The 13,720-nt window shown below is 41.0% G+C and overlaps 1 protein-coding gene across 2 annotated transcripts in view; it reads left to right on the top strand.

Moving 5' to 3' along the window:
- Positions 1 to 882: 882 nt before the first annotated feature.
- Positions 883 to 13,720, top strand: part of dennd4a (DENN/MADD domain containing 4A) — a 154,029-nt gene continuing 141,191 nt past the window's right edge. Inside the window, exon 1 of one of the 2 annotated variants that reach the window (XM_060853248.1) lies at positions 883 to 980. The gene's annotated coding sequence lies outside the window, so the exon portion shown is untranslated. Of the gene's footprint in view, positions 1,018 to 13,720 lie in introns of both variants that reach the window. The other variant, XM_060853247.1, reaches the window with a different exon arrangement.

Below are 13,720 nucleotides of genomic sequence, written 5' to 3'. Positions count from 1 at the left end.
AACAAGCATTAGTAATACACTAGTTATTTCCAGGAACAAATTGAAGAGATATACAGAATGTCCCAATGCTCAACTTATGCCATTGTACAAAGTTGCTGTTCCTCAGAGTAGAGGATAAGCCAATGTGATTGAAAAGTGATTGTTGATTGTCCACGGGTTTCAAAGATGATGTCCACTCAGGCTTCCAAAATTCTGCAACGGTTCTTTATTTGACTGATCAGGCCAATTCTTGAGCCACTTATCTTCAGGCATGTGGCACAGGATGTCCCAGGAAATAGCGGCATCCGGGTATAGGGTGTGTTTCCTTCTCTGCTGTTGCTTTGCCTCATCAATCAGAATCTCCTCGCAAGTTGAGAGTTTGAAATAAAACTACAAAATACTGGGTCTGAAGGTTGGGCACAATCTGTAGAGAAAAACAAACTTAGTACTTCAGGAGTGAGGGTCACATTCTTGAAACGTTAACAAGTCTTCTCCAGAACTTTGAACGTTAACTCTGTCTATCCACAGACGCACAGGCAGCATCCGAGGAGCAGGAGAATTGTCATTTCAGGCAAAAGCCCTTCATCAGGACCACTTCTCATGCTGCACCACACTCTCGAATCTGATCTCCAGCATCTGCACTTTCTCCTATCCACAGACACTGCCAGGCTGTTGAATATTTCCAGTATTTCCTAACTTTATCTGATCATTCGGACATTGCATGAAGCAGCTTCACAGTTACTTTATCTCCTCAGGGAATTGCGGTGAAGCGCCTGCCAGTGATGCAGGTCAATGCTCCAATGAACCTACTGCGATGAGCACTAGGACCGCTCGGACTCCGGCTGCTCCAGGCGCGCACCCGCGGTCACGCGCGAGTTTCCTTCACAACCAAAATGGCGCCGGACGGCAGGGGACTGAGCGGCGAGATTCCCGTTAGCGGACGGCACTCACCATGAATTAAAGACCACTTTAATGCCAGTTTGGTCTGATTCCTCAGTCTGGTGAGAAAGCGGACGACATCCCTCCCTGGGGGGAGCGGTGAGTTTTGGGAGACCCCCCCCCACCGTACCGCCGCCACATCCTCCGGGTTTAGTGAACGGCTGGTGACCGGGGCCAGTGCGCAGGCGCATTGCCGTCACCGTGGTATTTACGGACTCTCTCCCCCCCCCCCCCCACGGCCCGGTGTGTGTATAACACACAACCCCCACCCCCCCGGCCCGGTGTGTGTATAACACACAACCCCCACCCCCCCACCCCCGGCCCGGTGTGTGTATAACACACAACCCCCCCACCCCCCCCACGGCCCGGTGTGTGTATAACACACAACCCCCCCCACGGCCCGGTGTGTGTATAACACACAACCCCCCCCACGGCCCGGTGTGTGTATAACACACAACCCCCACCCCCCCCGGCCCGGTGTGTGTATAACACACAACCCCCACCCCCCCGGCCCGGTGTGTGTATAACACACAACCCCCACCCCCCCGGCCCGGTGTGTGTATAACACACAACCCCCACCCCCCCCGGCCCGGTGTGTGTATAACACACAACCCCCCCCCCCCCCCAGCCCGGTGTGTGTATAACACACAACCCACCCACCCCCCCCACCCCCAGCCCGGTGTGTGTATAACACACAACCCCCCCAGCCCGGTGTGTGTATAACACACAACCCCCCCACCCCCCAGCCCGGTGTGTGTATAACACACAACCCCCCCACCCCCCAGCCCGGTGTGTGTATAACACACAACCCCCCCACCCCCCAGCCCGGTGTGTGTATAACACACAACCTTACCCCCCCTCCCACTCCAGTGTGTGTATAACACACAACCTCTCTTTCTCTTTCCCCCCCCCCCAAAAGCCTGGTGCATATATAACACACAACCCACAACCCCCCCTGAGCCCCGGTGTGTGTACAACCCCCATCCCCTGCAGTCTGCCGTGTATATAACACACAACCTATACAGCCTGATGCATATATTATACACAACCCCCCCCCCCCCACCGCAGCCCGGTGTGCATATAACACACAACTCCACCCCCCCAATCCGATGTGAATATAACGCCCCCCCCAACCTGGTGTGTATATCTCCCCCACCCCCACCCCTGCATAGTGTTTATATGACACACACACCCCCAACCAGCCCAGTGTGTATATACACCCCTCCCCCGTGCCCAGTATGTATATAATGCCCCCCACCTGGTGTGTATATAACACACACACATACCCTGCCCAGTGTTGATATAACACACACACACACACACACACACACACACACACACCCCCACCCCCAGCCCAGTGTGTATATACCACATACCTCCACCCCAGCTCGATGTGTATATAACATACAACCCCCCAGCCTGGTTTGTATATAAAACACACACACACACATCCACACCACCCACCCCCCCCCCCCCCCCCCCCCCCCCCCCAAGCCCAGTGTGTATATAACATGCACCCCACCCCAGCCCGTTGTGCATATAGCACCCCCCTCCCTCCCCATGAAATAATTTTATGACCCCTCATAATGTTTTATTAAATCCTCACAGCCCATTGATTTTATAAATCCCCAATGTTATTTATATCCCTCTATTTTTCTTTATGACTTCCCCAATTCTAATGTTCTTTGTAATTTACCCATCTTAATGTTCTTTATAAACTCCCATCCCACCACCCATATTCAGTATATTCCCACCAGTGATTTTATAAAACCCCCTAATTTCAATATAATCCCCCAGGGTCTTTCTGGCCGCCCTGTATTCATTATAATTCCCCATGTTTTTGTAACATTGCCTGCTGTTCATTGTAACCCTCCTCCAAGGTAATTTATAATACCCAGTATTTATGTGTACCCTCCTAATGTTCTGTATAAACCCTCTTTCCTAATAGTCCTTTATATAAACACCCTGCAATGTTCTTTATAAACTGCCCACCCCAAAAATGTTCCTATAATCCTCTGTCCTTGAATAATGTTCTTAATGACCACACTGCTCATATATGTTTATAGCTATGTAAGTCTATAAAATCAATAATCTGTTCTCCATTTTAAGATTTCTTTCAGTTCGTCTGCTTTTGGGGTCAGATAATGCTCAAAAATTTTGTTTATATTTTTAAAATTCTGGAAGGTATTTTCAAACCACAAAAGGGTGACTAATGAATAACGGTATTCATTATTTAAAGTATCTGTGGTGCTAACAAAGTGGATACACAGAAATAACCAATGAGATTCAGTCCAGTTTTGTTTAAACATTTGGAGACAGTCTCCAGTTTAACTCTGATCTTGTTCCTTATTCCCACCTGGGCTGGGTTTGTGAGTAGAAATTATCTTTCGGTTGAGCTCTGTTAGGATTCATTTGTGTATTTTTAAAATTAGAATTCGTATTTGATGTTTCATAAGCTAATTGCTTTCGGCTTAATTGGGGGAATCGCGTGACATAACTACTGTGAGCTCCTAAAAAGAACTTAAAATGTTGGTTTAGCAAAGGAATATTGCACGGGTGTGTGTATTAACTTTGGGATATTCATTCTTCACTGAAGAATATTCCTTTGCTGTATATATCCAAGGGGATATGATGAAATTTACTTTAAAATTAATGTTGGGTCTCAGGGTGTTTCTGGGTTATTTTGTTAATAGGGGCTTTCTGGGATTCACATTGTGGTTTAACGTCAACTCTATTGATAGTATCGAAAACACACTGATTCATCTGTGCAAATGTCACTGGGAAAACCCTGTGCTTGCGCGTGTAAATTTATCTTTTACTGTACAGATTGTTTCTTTTTGAGTAAGTTGTGAATGGATGAGGGAAAGTGTCATTTTGCTCAAAGGTTTAATTTCACAACAGTCATATGATATATGAAGAATAAACTTTTTAAAAGCCAAATAGTTTAGGAATTGCATGTTTTTAAAGCAACTGTTAGCCAACCAAGATCCATCTATTTAAAATTAATTTGAGAGGGAAAAGTTTAGATTATTTTAATAGAAGGCTTCATCCACAGCTTGGCAAATCAGTTAACTTGTTTCTGTGGTTGTCAACTGTTAGCCCAAAGTGAGTGTTGCTTGTTTTGTTTTCATCATAGGGAGTTAAGTTCAGGAAAACACTCGTGTAAGCCATTGCTGCTGTTGATGTTGCTTTCACACTATGCTGCAGTTTATGTTTGAAAATTTTTCATATTTAGATCTCATTTTTTACTTCAAAATAAATGGTAATTGAACTGACAGTTTGTGATTACATCATTATCATCATTGAATTGACTTTATTGTCTCGTGTACCAAGGCACAGTAAAAAGCTTTGTCTTGCGAGCAATACAGGCAGATCACATGGTTAAATAGCATAGATAAGTAAATAATAGGTAAACAGCGGCAAAAACAAAAACACGAAAATGCTAAGAGTTTGAGAGTCCATTCAGTATTCTAACAACAATAGGTAGAATATGTTTCAAAACCAGCTGGTGCATGTGTTCTGGCTTCTGTACCTTATCCTCGATGGTAGAAATTGTAGAAAAGCATTGCCAAGGTGGGATGGATCTTTGAGAATGCTGGTGGCCTTTCCTTGACAGCAGGCCTGGTAGATAGATTCTATAAATGGGAGGTTGGCCTTTGTGATTGTCTGGGCTGAGTTCACCACTCTCTGTAACTGTCTCCAATCTTGAATGGTTCACTTACCATATCGGGTAGTGAGACATCCAGACTGAATGCTCTCGATGACATGCCTGTAAAAGTTGGCAAGGGTATTCGTTGTCATGCCAAAGTTTTCTGTTACCTGAGGGAGAAGAGACGTTGTTGGGCCTTTGTAACCAGTGCATCCACGTGAAGAGTCCAAGAAAGCTTGTTGTGGATGACAACTCCCAGGAGTTTGACATTCTCCACTCATTTCATCTCTGTGCTATTAACTTTGGCATATTTGTGTAGGGGGGGCATGAGTAACATCCCGCCAAAAGTCAATAATGAGTTCCTTGGTTTTGCCGGTATTGAGAGTCCCTTGGCAGTCCGTTGCAGATGAGGATAACTCTGTTCCACTCTTGGTGCGTCTGTTGGTAGCTAAACAATCCAAGGTGGCTTCTGCAAACTCTGCCAAACTTGAGGCAGAAGGTGATCGTGGAAATGGGTGGGTGGGCGGGTGTTAGTGTGGCATTGCGCTCTTTTCGCTGTTTTCGCCTAGCTTCTGCTTTTTTCTGACGGCAAGTCTCAAGATTCTCAAAGCCTTCCCAGATACTGTTCTTCCACTTTGGACAGTCTTGGACCAGTGATTCCCAGGTGTCTGTGGAAATGCCACATTATCCTAAGGGAATTCCGAAGCACTTCCTCTGTCCACCTGGGGCTCGCCTTCCGTTTCTGAGCTGGAATTAGAGCATCTGCTTGGGGAGTCTTGTGTAAGTCGTGCAGACGATGTGCCCAGCCCTTCGTCGCCGATTGAAGAGTGGTCAGTGCCTTGATGCTGGGGTGTTGGATACCAGGACACTGGTATTGGTGTAGCTGTCTTCCCAGTGGGGTGCAGGATCTTGTGCATTGTTGGAACTGCTCCAGTGTGTTGAGATGTCTGCTGTAGACAGTCCACATCCCAGTTTGTGATTAGCGTCATCACTGAATACTGATTTACTAAAATGTTGCACAATTCAATTTCATCAACAAATGTTTGAAAAATATAACAATGTAGCAATGTGGTTTATAAATTTTAATTGTAAATTTGATTTCACTAAAACAAAGGTATTGATGTCATCATTTGTGTTAATTGGCTGAAATAATTTTCTGAATCTCTGAGTTGAGAGAATGTAGTGTATTAATTCAAAGTGAAAGCTCTACCATTTGCTTCACTGAATGAAATTATTGCAAATTCCTACCATGCCTGCTTAGAGAGTCTTGTTTATGCAAATTTTACCTATGCCATCTTATAAAAAGGTGTTGATTTCATGCCAGGGTAGGATCTAGAAATTTTGCCTCCATTTACATCATATTGGCTGCTCTTCATTGGGGAGATCAGCTAAATCACCACATGTCATGTTTATCGTATGTTTATTTATGCTATGCTCACTCAGATGGATACCTGGGTGGGAAAAATAGGAAAGATTCAGAATTCCTGCACCTGAGTGCGTATACACTTTCCACTTGCTGGAAGTGCTTGTATCCTGGTGTGAGAGCGAGTACAGAATTTATATGTAAAATATGCATAATATATTGGTCTCCTGGACCAGACATCAGTACCTGTGTGTAAGTTGAGTGGTGTCCTAGTAACAATCACTACCTTCAAGAGTAAGGTGGGGGGAAGATATGGTGTCACTTTACTTTCACAGCGCTAATTCTTGGTGTAGTTTGTAATTTATTTTTAGTTCTCCTGTGCATGTAACATTCTTGGCTGAGAGCCAGTAAGTGAGCAGATGTTCAGCAGAATTTGGGCAGTGCAGAGTTTTGGTTAGTCTTTAGAAGGTGAGAGTCATGGTGATTTACCTGCCTTTGTGTGTGTTTAGATAGCTGAAACACTTCTTCAGTGCTCGCTAAGCTCAGAGAGCTGTGCAAATGTCAAATTTATCATAGGGTACTTTTCACAACAGCCTGAACAGGATGAAAAGAATGGTGATTGTGCACTGGTTTTAAGTATTAATTGTTTTATTACAAATTTTAATGTGGATATGTATGTTGTGGTATCCCCAGTGGGATCCAGAAACCACCTATTTTAAGGCTGTACACTGTTTCCAGAAAGAGTAGTACAGAACTTCTCAGCAGCATTCATTGTAAGAAAGTAAAAATTGTCGTAATTGTTTTGAAATTTGGTATTACATTTGTCCTGATAAATGTAACCAACGGCTTTGGCAACATGTCTATGTTTCATCAGCATTCAATAAACAGTCGTCTTGTTTGTAGTAGCTAGTTGCTGTTGTGAATACTTATTTGTAGAAAGGTTACTATTAAGCAGTCAGTCATGATACGAAAGTTACAGCAGTAGATTTTACCAGAGTGGATGCAGCCTTATGCTACTTTTTGATGCTCCATCAAATACCGAGTCTTTTATGGAATCTCTTAAGATACTTAATGAAGGCTTGCTATGTTAGATTCATAGACCAGTATAAAATAGAATGTGGTCATTTGAACTATTGTGGCTTTGATAGACCTGTCCAACTAATCCACTCCTCTGATCCTTCCAGTGGACCTTGAATTAAATTATACTTTTAGCTGACATTGTAGTTTTTTCAGAAATGTGGATTTCCTGCTCTTTTTAAAAAAAACCAGCAACTTTCTGTTCTTGAAAACTAAATTAATGCAGGTCAGATTTTGTTAAGTTTACATTGATTCTGTAGTTCTCGTTACCAATTCATTCATTGTTGGTATAAAAGCAGTTTGCCATGCAGCATTGATGTTACATTTTGTAAACAGCCGGGATTAATTTTAGGAAGGCATGTTGTGTATGTTGAGGCCTGTGACCTCAGTTATTTATCTTCATGTTCATACACTTTGATAAGCAGGAGTTCATGGTCAAAGGCAAATGTGAATAATACAAGTACTTAAAAGGTGCCTTTGAAAAACATCTCTCTTCAACTTCAGTACTTCCATTGTGATGATCAGTACCGGGACTCAGTTATTTACAATTCGTATCAATCACTTAATCATAGAGATGTACAGCACAGAAACAGACCAGATATGCCAAACCAATCTAATCCCACCTGCCAGCACTAGCCCATATCCCTCCAAACCCTTCCTATTCATATACCCATCCAAATGCCTTTTAAATGTTGCAATTGTACCAGCCTCCACCACATCCTCTGGCAGCTCATTCCATACACGAACCACCCTCTGCGTGAAAAAGTTGCCCCTTAGGTCCCTTTTATATCTCCCCCACCCCCCCCCCCCCCCCCATCCTAAACCTATGCCCTCTAGTTCTGGACTCCCCCCAACCCAGAGAAAAGACTTTGTCTATTTATCCTATCCATGCCCCTCATAATTTTGTAAACCTCAATAAGGTCACCCCTCAGCCTCCGACACTCCACTTCGATAAACTGAATGAACTGTATTGAGGTTTATGGATGATACAAAGGTGAGAAAATAAGCTGTGTAAAAGACACAAAGATCTGTAAAGGGATATAAATAGGTTAATTGAGTGAGGAATAATGTGGCTGATGACATATAATATCGGGAGATGTGAGGTTAATCACTTTGATACGGAGAATAGATGAATGGGATATTTCAAATTGTTAAAAATAACATTCATGTACAAGCTCTTCAAGACTTTTTAATGCCAACATCTAATTGCCTTTCCATAAGAAAAACAATATTTCCATACTTGAGTTGTGGGGATCAGATGGGAAAGTGGAATTAAGATTGAAGATCATTTTATTAAGTAGTGGCACAGGATTGAGATGTCTCAAAGTTTACTCTTACTTCCTTTCTTATATATCTCCATTTTGTTTGAAAGGTAATTAGAATAGACTTCGAATAGACTGTGCATTCAAATGGGATCTTCCTGGCCTTTGCTCCCACTAATAGGTTAGCATTTATTATTCCTTGTGGATGTAATGAGCAAGATATGTACACAGTGAGAGATCAATGGAATGGTTAGAGATAGGCTGAAAATTGGCAAATTGAATTCAGTCCAAAGAATTGTGAAGTTATACATGTGAGGCGAGCAAACAAGGGAAGGTTACTGGCGGAAAACTGAGAAGTATGGAGAAACAGGGAATTTGGAGTGCATATCCACCTATCCCTGCAGGGTAGCTTTGAAGAAAGATCAGAAAGATTAGGCTGTTTTCTTGGAACAAAGTTGACTAATTAAAGTGCACAAAGTTATGAGAGTCCTGAATAGAGTGAATAGGAAATTCTCTGAGGTCAATGATCAGGACGAATAGAATTAAAGTAATTTAAAAGTAATTCTTTTTCACTGAGGATGGTAGGGATGTGGAACATCTTGCTGCAAAGGGTGGTCGAGATAGAAACCTTGGAGCATCTTAAAAGTACATATATATGTATATATACACAGTATCGTAACTTGTAAGTCTAATAGGAAGAGGTAGCAAGCTGAATTAGATTGGCTGGCTTTCTTTCTGTCTATTTAGATACAATGAAAGGAATGGCCTCGTGTCCCAGTGTATGCATCAATCCTAGATTTATGAAGCTTATGAAACAGTTAAGACAGAATTTCTCATATTCATATTTGTTTACAATAGGATTGTAGGGTATATGACATCTCCTTTTATAGGTATTCTGCACCTGAAATTATTCAACTTTCCAGATAGTAGGTTCTTAACTAGCATAGCAATAGTGGATCTAGCTCATCGACTATAGTCACATGATACAGTGATAATGGAGTTGTTGACTAATCACAGTGATCAATCTCTGTCAATGAATCTATGGCAGATCCACATGAGACACAAAACGCCAGTCATACAGTCATAGAGATGTACAGCACGGAAACAGACCCTTTGGTCTAACTCGTCCAAGCTGATCAGATATCCCAGCCTAATCTAGTCCTATTTGCCAGCGCTTGGCCCATATCCCTCTAAACCCTTCCTATTCATATACCCATCCAGATGCCTTTTAAATGTTGCAATTGTGCCAGCCTCCACCACTTCCTCTGGCAGCTCATTCTATATACACACCACCCTCTGCATGAAAAGATTGCCCCTTAAGTCACTTTTATTATCTTTCCCCTCTCACCCTAAACCTATGCCCTCTAATTCCCACCCCAGGGAAGAAACTTTGTTGTTTACCCTATTCATGTCTCTCATGATTTTATAAACTTCTATAAGGTCACCCCTCAGCCTCTGACACTCCAGAGAAAACAGCCCAGTGATGGAGACCTTTGAAAACCCAAGGCCAGAACTCTCAAGGGCAGTCTATTCACAGCATGTTATGTCTCAAATTACTTGTACTGTGTGCTAAATCCTAAAATGTCTATCTAATTTGCATTTGATACTTCAAAATGTCAGCTTTCACCATTTCCATTTGGGAGTTATTCCATATTGCTTTCTCACTGAATTACTGTTTCTGCAGGCTTATTTTGGCATTAAATCTCATTAAACAAGTCATGCCCTCTAGGTCTACTATTCTGGGTAAGGTATAACAGTTTGTCCTGCTTTACGTTATTCAGTCCCTTTAAAATCTTAAGACAGCAGTCATATCCCCCCGCCATCCCTTTATTCCAGTGAGAAATAAAGTTTACAACACCACTACTTGTTAGTCAGTCTACTTATGCCTCAGTCATTATCTTACTTTTCGTTTAAATAGCAGCAGTATTCATTTTTCTACTATGGTGACTAGAATTGTATACAGTGTTCTAAGTACGGTTGCACCAATGATTTGTAAACTGGTGGGTTCAAGTCTCACCTGTCCGAGCGGGGTGTGTTAACATCTATAAACAATTTAATTAGATAATAGGTTTTTCTATTAATAGGGCAGGAATCCTCATCATTTTGGTTCAATGTTAAATTTTTAATTTATCTCTGATTTCTTTTTTTCATTCCCACTGATGATATTGGTTTAGCTTTAGGTTACTACGAATGAGGACCTCCGATCGCTCTCATTTCCCATGCACTTTGTTTTCTTTCCATTGATGTAGCAGTCCTTTCTAAACTTTTACCCTGCACGTGAAACGTTGTCATCAATCTGCTTATTGCTCAAGTATATTTAAATATCCTTGCAAAGTTTCCCCTTTAACCTTGGAGACTACCACCTTTGAAGGGCTGGACAACCTACTCCTGTTCCTAGTTCTTATGTTATGTTCTTTGACTTTCTTATTGTCTGCACATTTAGTTGTTGTATTTGCAACTCTGAGATGATGAAAATATTGGTTAAGAGGTCCTAAGGTAGAGTCATTTAGAATACCACTGGTAACATTCTGACAGGATATTAGACAATCTTGTACCTTCAGTTATGAAGAATTAATATAGCATGCCTTTTCTTGTAAGAGTTACATTAAGTTGAAAATTTCTTTTAATTCTCAAGTTCCATTGAGAAGGTGGTCATGGATTTTGTGTTTGATGCAACTAAATTGCTTATTTAGAAGCTAAGGGTCAACCATGTTGGTGTGAAACTAGAGTTGCATAATAACCAGACTTGGTAAGAATGGCAGATTTCCTTCTCTATTCTAACAGATGTTAATGAATCATTTCGGTTTTTATTACAATCTGAACTTTAAGGTCCCTTTTCCTGATGTCAGCTTTTTTCTTGTTATATTAGTCCAGAACTCCAGCTCTGTTACATAAGACTGCGATATTGCAACCCAGTGAGAGGATATGTCTGATTTTTTAACTTTGATTGGAGTGGTGCTGGAAAAGCACAGCAGTTCAGACAGCATCCAAGGAGCAGTAAAATCGACATTTCGGGCAAAAGCCCTTCATCAGCATCTGCAGTCCTTGTTTTTACCTTTTTTAACTGAGTCTCTTTTTGAGCATCAAGATGCCTTTCTATTTACATTTTCAGATTCTTAGATTTTTTTCCTTGTTGGAGATATGAGAGTATAGTGAGTTGGTTTTTCTAACATGTCTGTCCAAAGAAGAACATTTCTTATTTTTGATCTGCTATGCTTCCAAGTAGTCTTCCTGAGATTAAGAGGTCAAGTGGTTGAAATAGTGAATGTAACTTATTGATAGGACTCCTTACAAAATAACAGTTTTAATATCATAAAAATCTGTGAGACATAGTGTGTGAATTGCAAATGGTTATTGTGCTTAATAGAATGTTATGTTTTATTGCTGGGTCATTGAATGTAACTGTAAGGGTGGATTATGCTTCATTTATAGAGGACTTTGCAGAGACTACATCAAAAGTACTGTGTACTGGTCACCAAACTTACAGGAGGGGGAAGTTCAGAGAAGGTTTATTCGACTTAATACCTGGAATGAGTGGATTACCTTATGAGGAAAGGCTAGATAGACCAGGTCTGTATCCTCTGGAGTTTATACAAGTTAAAGGTGTCTTATTTGAAGCATGTAAGAACATGAGGGGATTTGACCAGATGGATGTGGAAAGGATGTTTCCTCTAGTGGGACTATCTTAGAATCCCTATAATGTGGAAACAAGCTATTTGGCCCAATGAGTCCACGCCAACCCTTGAAAGGGTATCTCACTCAGATCTATCCCCCTACCCTGTAACCCTGCATTTCCCATGAATAACACCCCTAATCTACACGTCCCTGAATACTAAGGGTTATTTAGCATGGCCAATCCACCTAACTTGCACATCTTTGGACTATGGAAGAAAACCCTCACAGGTATGGAGAGAATGTATACACTCCATGCAGATAGTCACCCAAGGGTGGAATCTGAATCGAACCTGAGTTCCTGGTGCTGAGAGGCAGCAATGCTAACCATAAGTCACCATGCCTCCCAAGTATCAAGAACTAGAGGTCATAATTTAAAAATAAAGAGTCACCCATTTAATACAGAACTGAGAAAACTTTTTTTTTCTGTGAGGATTGAGAGTCTTTGGCATTCCCTTCCTCAAAAGGATGAAGAATCATTAAATATTTTTGAAACACTAAAAAGATGGAAAATGACTTGGGATACCCAGGAGTGTAGAGTTGAGGTTCAATCTCTGATTCTTTCATAGCACCATCCATATGAATGTTTGAAATATTCTTGTTGAAATTTATGAAGATGCAACTTGTCATTATTTTTTAAAATTTGAAATCCTCTCATTAAAGCAGAATTTTCCCAGTATATTTGAACTAAATCTGACACAGTTACCACTGTCCTTCGAAATGGATTAGTCATTGCTTATCTGAGCAGTGATGACAGTTATTGCCACATGCTTACTGGGAAGGGGATGTGATGCAATCTGCCATAGAACATTAAACACAGTTAAGTGTTTACTGTTTCCTTATATATTCTTGGAACTATTAAAAGCTAATGTAGCCTGCTATAAGTGAATATGAAGTGTAGAACTTCCTTTAACTTGTTGATAAAGGAGCAAAGGAGTATTCTTGTGTGTATAAAAAATAAACTAATATTTTAAACATGCCACTTCTCCTTTCATGACTTACTGTAAAGAATGTACAGATGTGTCTCTGTTCCACATGCTGTCACATAGCGTAAAAAAGTCCAATGACACCACCAATATGAACAATTTTCTGCACTAACTGTTACTTGGGATGAAAGTGATTCATACCAAGTGTCATCAGTAACTGAAAAAAAAGCTCTATTTTTGTAACACATATAATTTTAAGACAAACAGTGAAAATAAAGGATGTTTCTCTGTCTCAGGTGGACTAGGGCCTCCGCTTGAATGAATTCTGCTTTTTATGCTTTGTTTTTTTCTGTTGTGTTTGCACAAAGAGAAAGCGAACTGCATGCTTTGTATCTTCAAAGTTTGGATGTTTCTTCTCTGTTGCTCTTGGTATTTGCAGCTTTTTATCATTGCAGCTCAAGCAGAAGGACTGTTATTAGATGGAATCTTTAAATCAACAGATTCTCAGTGCCGTTCAGCCTTGAATTCTCCCTCTTAATGCTTTAAAACAGAACACTTCATTGCACAGCTCAACAATATATGCAGCACTTGATTCTTTTTAAGTAACCAAAGTTTCCAGATATTCCAATCATTGCAGTCCAACTTCTAATTTAGTATATAGTCCCCAAAAGTGAAAAATCTGTGGTCTATTACAATGATCTTGTCCTCCTTTCCACTATTGTAATTGTCACCTGTTAATTGTTCACTATTACACTAAAGTCATTTTAAATGTTTTTCCAGACCTTTTTTTTTACTGCAGAGTATACCTAATGCTCCTTTTGATTTAATAAAAGATATGCAGGTCATATACATG

The sequence above is a fragment of the Hemiscyllium ocellatum genome, chromosome 39 (assembly GCF_020745735.1).
Source record: "Hemiscyllium ocellatum isolate sHemOce1 chromosome 39, sHemOce1.pat.X.cur, whole genome shotgun sequence".
Classification (NCBI taxonomy): domain Eukaryota; kingdom Metazoa; phylum Chordata; class Chondrichthyes; order Orectolobiformes; family Hemiscylliidae; genus Hemiscyllium; species Hemiscyllium ocellatum.
This window is presented reverse-complemented; position numbering and strand designations above follow the sequence as displayed.